The sequence below is a fragment of the Kogia breviceps genome, chromosome 14, assembly GCF_026419965.1.
Source record: "Kogia breviceps isolate mKogBre1 chromosome 14, mKogBre1 haplotype 1, whole genome shotgun sequence".
Taxonomy (NCBI): Eukaryota; Metazoa; Chordata; class Mammalia; order Artiodactyla; family Physeteridae; genus Kogia; species Kogia breviceps.
This window is the reverse complement of record NC_081323.1, coordinates 10,520,668-10,529,825: the sequence shown is the minus strand read 5'-3', so window position 1 is coordinate 10,529,825 and position 9,158 is coordinate 10,520,668.

The following is a 9,158-nucleotide window of genomic DNA, read 5'->3' as shown; positions in this document are numbered from 1 at the left end:
CAATCCATGACATATCAAAAGGGGGCCTCTATTCTCTAGCTGATTGTTGTGTGGCAGGCCTATAAAAGTCAGAAATCACAGATGTAAATGTAAAATGTTTGTATCTCTGAGTACAATTTTTAAAGATTAAAAGCGTTGTGGGCCAGACAAAACCCTTTGCAGGTCAGAATTTCTCACCAGTTTGCAACCTCTGACACAGACTCTTGTTTTGTGATAAAAGGATGGTATTGTTTAATAATCAAATTCAAAATTAGCCATCACTTTTTGAGTGTGAGACATATTATAGCTCATTTTGGAATAGGCATGCTTAAAGTATGATAGGCCTTTGTTATAAAGACAAAACAGTTTTCTTATGACTGTTTCTTCCAAGGAGAGGTGGAAGTAAATGACAGACCTGGAGAGGAGAACAAAGATGGCTGGCCTCTGTCACACTTCTTACTCTTGGGAAGTGAGCTAATTCTGATATATATCAGGAAACAATCAGGTGGACAGAGTAGGAACTAGTTCATACTGTAAAGACAGATGTCCTAAAGTTAGGCAGTTTTGTTAGTTCCTGCAAACCTGGTTGTCAGTGGGACAGGCAACAGAAGTTGACCCTGACTGCTTGAGAGAAGGGCTTGTTAAAGTGATCTGAGGGCTTCCCTCCCTGGTGGCGCAGTCGTTAAGAATCCACCTGCCAATGCAGGAGACATGGGTTCGAGCCCTGACCCGGGAAGATCCCACATGCTGCGGAGCAACTAAGCCTGTGTGCCACAACTACTGAGCCTGCACTCTAGAGCCTGCAAGCCACAACTACTGAGCCCACGTGCCACAACTACTGAAGCCCGTGCGCCTAGAGCCCATGCTCTGCAACAAGAGAAGCCACCGCAATGAGAAGCCCATGCACCAAAACGAAGAGTAGCCTCTGCTCGCCGCAACTAGAGAAAGCCCATGCACAGCAACGAAGACACAACATAGCCAAAAATAAATAAAATTTAAAAATTAAAAAAAAGGGCTTCCCTGGTGGCACAGTGGTTGAGAGTCCACCTGCCGATGCAGGGGACACGGGTTCGTGTCCCAGTCTGGCAAGATCCCACATGCCATGGAGCGGCTGGGCCCATGAGCCACGGCTGCTGAGTCTGCACGTGCGGAGCCTGTGCTCCCCAACGGGAGAGGCCACAACAGTGAGAGGCCCGCATAAAAAAAAAAAAAAAAAAAGCTTTAAAGTGATCTGAGGTGCTTTTGAGAATCTGGGGGAAGACTCGAAACTGTACTTCCAGGAACGATGCCCAAAACCATGCACAGAACTGACCTGACAACTGTGTCTATGCCATGCTGCCCCATCTAGTACTAGAGGAAGCTGCCAGCACAGCCTCACCAAACTCACTTGACTTGGCTCCATGCTCTTCCAGAAAGCCCAACACCTCAGCCACAGCTTAGGGGCCAGAGAGCAGAGTTGCTTTCCACCACTCTTTTCTGAGTCAGTCTTATGAGGGTGTGTCTGATAAGTAGAGCCTGGTCACATGCCTTCATCCTAGCTGCAAGAGCTGCTGGGAATTTGAGTTCTGACATCTACAGTAGGGAGGCTGAACTCATAACCTGGGATTTTTCTCAAATTGGGGAAAGATTTTTCAGAAGATTGGCTGTTACGTATCCATTACAGGACCCAGATCTTTTTATTCTTTGAAATTCTCTTTTCTCTTGTAGCTAGCTTTGTACAATCAGATGGGATTTGAACCAGATAACTTTTTTCCTTTTCATTGCACATCAAGTGTACCAGTTACCATTCTAAGCTCTGGGATAAAGAAAGATGAACAAGAGGGAATTCCCTGGTGGTCCAGTGGTTAGGACTCTGCGCTTCCCCTGCTGGGGGTCCAGGTTCAATCCCTGATCAGGGAACTAACATCCCACAAGCGCGAGGTGCAGCCAAAAAAAAAAAAAAAAAAAAAACGAGATTTCCTATTGCTACGGAGTTTACACTTAAATGGGCAGGGGGAGACAAGTCAACAAGTAAGTTAGTGGTAAGTGCTATAAAAGACATACAACTGTGTGATGTATTGGAGTGGGGAGGGGAAGCTATTTTGGATAGATTCAGAGAAGGGTTGACATGAAACACAAAGCCTGAGTGGTGAGAAGAAGCCATTTAGATCTGGGAAAACATCCCATACTGGAAGGGATACAAGTGGGAAGATCCTGAGACAAATAAACCTGTAACGTTCGAGAAACTTGGAGAGGCAGGTCAGGCTGTGAACAGCTGGGGATGAACAAGGTGACGTTTAGGGAGATAGGGAACATACCATGTAGGTTGTAGACCATAATAAGGGTTTTTTATTTTAAGTAAAATAACAACTAACATTTATTGAGCACTTACTGGTGATTTGGGATTTGAACCTAGGTGGTCCGGCTGGAGAGCCTGTGCCCTAAGCAGTATGCTATGCTGACTCTCAGCGAGAACTTTGTAATTGTTGTATATGTGTTCATTTTTGAAAAACAATCTATGCCCTGATAATAGCAGAATGGAAAGAACTTGTATTTCAGATGCAACAGAATTGTACTCTGATGCACTTGGTTTGCAGACCTCTCTATAGGGAAGGAACCCCAGAGTGAAATCCCTGGGAGCCCTTTGACACACCTAGGCAATAATGTCCAGTTACCCAGGAGCCACTTTGGTCAGGGAGAGTGAGAAATAAAGTCTCAGCGTAAGGAGTCACAGCTAGTAAATGGAACGGTGGCCAAGGAGGGGGGTCAAAAAAGGGCAGTAAGTCGCCTGAGAATGTTCCCATGGGAGATGAGGTGTTTCTGTTTGTTTGTTTTTAAGCTTGTTTACGTTTAATTAGCTGCTCCCTCCCACAGAAGCAGAGGGTCCCCTGGGAGCCTGAGGTTAGGTATGTGGCCCAGTTTGCTCTACCCAGGAGATTTCTTTATTTTCATAGGTATGTTTTCTCAGGGTTCCATATGTAACATGAGGTAGACCTGTCCAGGTAAGAGTAAAATCTCATCACTAGAAATCATGCACCTGCCTGAAGATTCAGGATAATTCTAGCGTTGGTTGGGTATATTAGGAAGACTGCTATGGTGCAGCAGTGGGAAAATATTTTGCAATAAAACAGTAAAAGGGGTTAATTCATACCTTTGATGAAATATAATTTCCAAAGCACTCAGGATGTGGGAGAAAGCTAATCAAATCAGCCCAGAATTTGGGTGATAAATAGTATATATACTGTTTACTATAATTTACTATGAAGTCCTATATACTGACACTGATTCTGGTTTCTAATCTTTAGTCCAATTATTCAGAATTTAAAAAACAACAAATTGTGACTTATCCAGGTGTTTTGTTCCTGACTATTAATGCCATTTGTTGGACACGTTGCTGAAGAAAAGCAAAGAGAAAAGGCTTATATTTTAAAAGTTCCCCTCTTGGTGGCACCTTGGTTTAAAAGGTGTCAGAGTAGGGTGACATTGATGGAAGATGTGTGGGGCATTACTTTTAATTAGCAGTATTTTCCTTATCCAGTGCTTCCAGATGAGGAAGGCCTGAACCCAATTGGAATTTAACAGACCAAAGTTCAGGTGAGTTGAAACAGTTGACCCTCAAGTAGAAGAAATCTCCCAGGCAAGGCTTGCTATGTGTAAGAGCCAAGGGAAGAAGTGCTTTTACTGTCTTGACTGAGTCATCTGCGGTAAGCTCTGAGTTGTCTACCCAACAGCCTTCCCACGCCCACCTCCTTTTTCCTGGCAGTGCTGAAAATGTCGGACTCCTTTCCCAGCCTCCCCTGCAGTTTTGGAAGAACCTGCACTTCTAAACAATTTATTCCATCAAATACAGTTCAAATCTGTCAACTTCTCATTGTCTCGACTGCTGCCACCCTAATCAAGCCTGCATCAAATGTATCACTTTTTAGGGACACACGCGGCATCAATCGCATCGTGCAGCACCAAGAACCAAGTATCGCTCTTAGGTCTATAAGATAACAAAAGAGGTACCTGTGTACAGGAGGGACTGCCAGCCTCATAAATGTCCTTTTGGTAATCTTGAGACCTGTGAAGGAAAACAGGACTTTTTTTAATTTATTTTTTTAAATCTTACGCGGGCCTCTCACGATGCGGGGCACAGGCTCCGGACGCGCAGGCTCAGCGGCCATGGCTCACGGGCCCAGCCGCTCCGCGGCATGTGGGATCTTCCCGGACCGGGGCACGAACCCGTGTCCCCTGCATCGGCAGGCGGACTCTCAACCACTGCGCCACCAGGGAAGCCCAGAAATACAGGACTTTGGGATCATGTTTCTCTTAGTGACATAATGAACAAGACTTATCTACTTTGTACAGAGCTCAAAGGGATTTGCAAACTCAGTAACTCCAGGGGCTAGGCAAGTGAATAAATGAGTAAAGGTGGTCGGCTCGGGACCACGGTGAAGTAGAAACACAGGTCCCACTGAAAGCCACTATACAGCTAGCTCACTTTGCCATACAGGAACGTGGTTACAGTGTTGACAAATGTTTCAGTGTTTTAAGAAAATCTGAACATTTGGAGTTTTCCGTGAAATCTCCTAATTTTAAAATGTTGAAAACAAATGTTAAAATTCCAAAACTCTTTTCGCATTGAAATATATGCATAGGAGGCTGGATAGAGCCTTTAGGCTTAAACAGGAAAAACCAAACCAAACCAAACCAACCACCAACAAAAAACCCAAAACACATGATTTGCATCTTATTTAACTTGGTGGCCATGGATGTTACTGAGTGGTAGGAGACGCCTAAAGCAGCTTTAACAGTTTGTTAACACCTGTAATTTGTATTTTTCATTGTTTTTGTACTTATAAGCTAACCATCTTAGTTAAAGTTTTGAAGGAAAGTATATTTTTGCTCATTTTAATGTCATGTAAGTTAATATGTAAAGTGGTTTGAGTGATATTTTTCAAAGGACTGAAAAATTGGAATTGGGGAGGTGCATGTGCTATCAGTGAATATCATTTGCTTTTCCTGGTACTCTGGTGAATTGGTGATTGAATGTAATTTTTTAGAAAAACGTACCTGCATAACAGAAAATCAGAGTGAAGTTGGAAGAGTATAGTGATTGAAATGAGAGTTTGCACTTGATACTTTGGGAGATTTGCACCTGTAGTGTTTTGAGCTGGATTAGACCCATAAATGAACCTTTAATAACAGTAGGGAAAAGAGTAGTAAATGGATTTTGTTTAAAAAAAACTATTGAAAGATGATTCACAATGATTATCTGAAAAGGAGTTTTTATTATCCTCTAAAACATTTACTTCTAATTTAAAGAAGCAATATGCCTTCAAAGCATCAATAGCATGTGAATGTTATGATCATACTCTTTGTTTAAAAACATGCTTAGTTTTTAAAAAGTAATTCATGCTCACGGTAAATTTGAACAGCTCAAAGGTATATATACTAAATGCAATGTGGTATCCTGGATTGGATCCTGGAGCAGAAAAAGGATATCAGTGGAAAAACTGGGGAAATCTGAATAAAATCTATAGTTTAGCTTAGTTAATTTCTTAGTTTTGGAGAACACCATAATTTGAAAAGATACACGCACCCCAATATTCATTGCAGCATTATTTGCAATAGCCAGGACATGGAAGCAACCTAAATGTCCATTAGTAGAGGAATGGATAAAGATGTGGTACATATATACAATGGAATATTACTCAGCCATAAAAAAGAATGAAATAATGCCATTTGCAGCAACATGGATGGACCTAGAGACTGTCATACTGAGTGAAGTAACTCACACAGAGAAAGACAAATATCATATGATATCACTTATATGGAATCTAAAAAATGGTACAAATGAACTTATTTACAAAACAGAAAGAGTCACAGATGTAACAAACAAACAAAAAAGTTATGTTTACCAGGGGAAAGGGGGGAGGGATAAATTGGGAGACTGGGAATGACATATACACACTACTATATATAAAATAGATAACTAATAAGGACCTATGTACAGCACAGGGAACTCTACTCAATATTCTGTAATGGCCTATATGGGAAAAGAATCTAAAAAAGAGAGGATATATGTACATGTGTAACTGATTCACTTTGCTGTACAGCAGAAACTAATACAACATTGTAAATCAACTATACTCCAATAAAAATTTAAAAAATTATAATTCTCAAAAAAATTGTTTTTAGTTTTGACACATGAACCAGGGGTATATAAGATATTAACATTAGAAGAGACTGGGTGAAGGGTATACAGGAACTCTGTTTACTATCTTTGCACTTTAAAATTATTTAAAAATAAAAAGTTTAAAAGCAAAACAAAAAATAGTGTATAAAGAAAGTGCAAGTCTTCCTTCCCACTACTAACTCCCATCCTTTCAGTTCCTTCCCTAGAGACAATCTCTGTAACCAGCCTTATACATGCATTTTTGTAGATATAGCTCTTTAAAATAAATGATATTTACACTGTTCCTACACTTTGTTTTTTAAAAAAGTAGTGTGTACTGTCCCCTGTTACAGTTCCTCTCGTTTCACATAGATCAGCCTCAATCTTTTACTTATTTGGTTGTGTCTGGTCTTAATTGTGGCCGGTGGGCTCCTCAGTTGCAGCATATGGGGTCCTTAGTTGCGGCAGGCAGCTTCTTTAGTTGTGGCTTGCCAGCTCCTTAGTTGTGGCATGCAAACTCTTAGTTGTGGCATGCAAACTCTTAGTTGTGGCATGCATACAGGATCTAGTTCCCTGACCAGGGATCGAACCCGGGGCCCCTGCATTGGGAGCTCGGAGTCTTAACCACTGTGCCACCAGGGAAGTCCCCAGTCTCAATCTTTTAAACCGACATTTAGAGTGCCATATACATGTTCTCGGTGTTCTTTAACCAGTTCCCACATTGAATGACATTTAGGATTTTCACAGTCTTTTGCTGTTAGTAATAGTACTTCAAAGAATATCTTGATATGTACATATTCATACAAATACATTTAAGAATAATGATAAAGTGCTTACTATGTACCCCACAGAGTTCTAGGGTTACCTGTGAGAATTTATCTGTAGGATGAATTCCTCAAAATGGAATTCTGCCAAAAATATGTCCAGTTCAAATTTTGAGTAGGCAGTGCCAAATTCCCTTTCCAAGGGGCTGTATTAATGCATACCAGCATGCCTAAGAAAGGCTATTTCCCAACACACCAGCATAGTCTTTTTAAACTTTTAGATCTTTGCCAATCTGATAGTTTTTTAAAAATCTCGTTATTTTACATTTTTTATTATAAGTAATTTTGAGCAGTTTTTCATGTGCTTAAATGTCTTCTCAAATTAAAAAAAATCCGTTTATTCTTAGCTCTGTTTTTTCCTACTGAACTGTGTATTCTTATTCTTATTGATATACACAGTTAAGAAAGACCGCTTAGGGGGAAAAAATCTGTATTCCTTAGCAAAAGAGGTTTGAATGAATTCATTCTGCAGACATTTATTGAAAGTCTACTCTGTACCAGGCACTGGCCAAGTTCTGGGGATACCAGATAATTAGGATGTGGAGCTTGCCCTCTAGACGTTCATATCTCAACTTTATATGGGTAATTTATAGAGCCCTCTCCCACCTGCATTATTTCATTTAATCCTTCAAGAACTCTGAGAAAAAGGTAACTCCATCTTGTTCATAGGCTCCTCTTCTATGTTTTTACCAACAATAGATTTCCCTGAAATAACTTCATTGGCAGGGAGCCTTGTCCTCAAAGCGGAATCCTTCTGTCACTAACGAGATCAGGCTCTCTGTTCCTGTGTAGCATTTTAGGGAAGTTTCTATTGCAGACTGGATAAATTTTTCAGCTGGTCCCAAAGTATTTTATGTATCTTGATCATCATCAGAAACTTGGAGCCATGGTGGGACATTGTGAGTGCAATGAATGGCCACTATGAAGCTTGCCCCTGTCGGTCCACTGTTGGTCTCCTGATGGGGTCAGATTCACTTCAGTGCAGACTCTGATCTTCTTTTCAGAGTAGATGGTTGGAGTCAAGGCACTTGGGACACCTAGGACATTAGCTAAGCACAGATATTTCTGACACACATTCTTTATTCCCAATGCATGGGTAGCACAGACTGTTTCATTTAAGATTCTCTGTGTACATATTATTTTTCTTAAAAATTTATTTTATTTTATTTATTTTTGGCTGTGTTGGGTCTGTTGTGTGTGCACGGGCTTTCTCTAGTTGCGGCGAGCAGGGGCTACTCTGTTGCGGTGCACAGGCTTCTCATTGCGGTGGCTTCTCTTGTTGTGGAGCACAGGCTCGGGGTGTGTGGGCTTCAGTAGTTGTGGCTCAGGGACTCTTGAAAGCAGGCTCAGCAGTTGAGGCACACAGGCTTAGTGGCTCTGCAGCATGTGGGATCTTCCCGGACCAGGGATCGAACCCGTGTCCCCTGCATTGGCAGGCAGATTCTTAACCACTGTGCCACCAGGGAAGCCCCTCTCTGTGCACATATTTATAATACAATTTTGCACTTGAGTTTCCCGATTTGGAAACAAGCATTTCATGGAAACTGTTTTCCCTTGGTTGAATTTCTGAAAGCCAGATATACAGGGATAATGGCTTTAGCACTTAACACTTTTCCAAGTCCAAGACAATTTTGAAGTTTTGGTATTATAAACACCTACACGGGCTTCCCTGGTGGCGCAGTGGTTAAGAATCCGCCTGCCAATGCAGGGGACATGGGTTTGATCCCTGGTCCGGGAAGATCCCACATGCCGCGGAGCAACTAAGTCCACGAGCCACAACTGCTGAGCCTTTGCTCTAGAGCCCATGGGCCACAACTACTGAGCCCGCTTGCCTACAGCCTGTGCTCCGCAACAAGAGAAGCCACCGCAATGAGAAGCCCAGGCACCGCAATGAAGAGTAGCCCCCGCTCGCCGCAACTAGAGAAAGCCTGCGTGCAGCAACAAAGACCCAACGCAGCCAAAAATAAAATAAATAAATAAATAATTTTTTTGAATTTTATTTTATTTTTTATACAGCAGGTTCTTATTGGTGATTGATTTTATACATATTAGTGTATACATGTAAATCCCAGTCTCCCAGTTCATCCCACCACCACCACCCCTCCACCACTTTCCCCCCTTGGTGTCCATACGTTTGTTCTCTACAACTGTGTCTCTATTTCTGCCCTGCAAACCGGTTCATCTGTACCATTTTTCTAGGTAAAATAAATAAATTT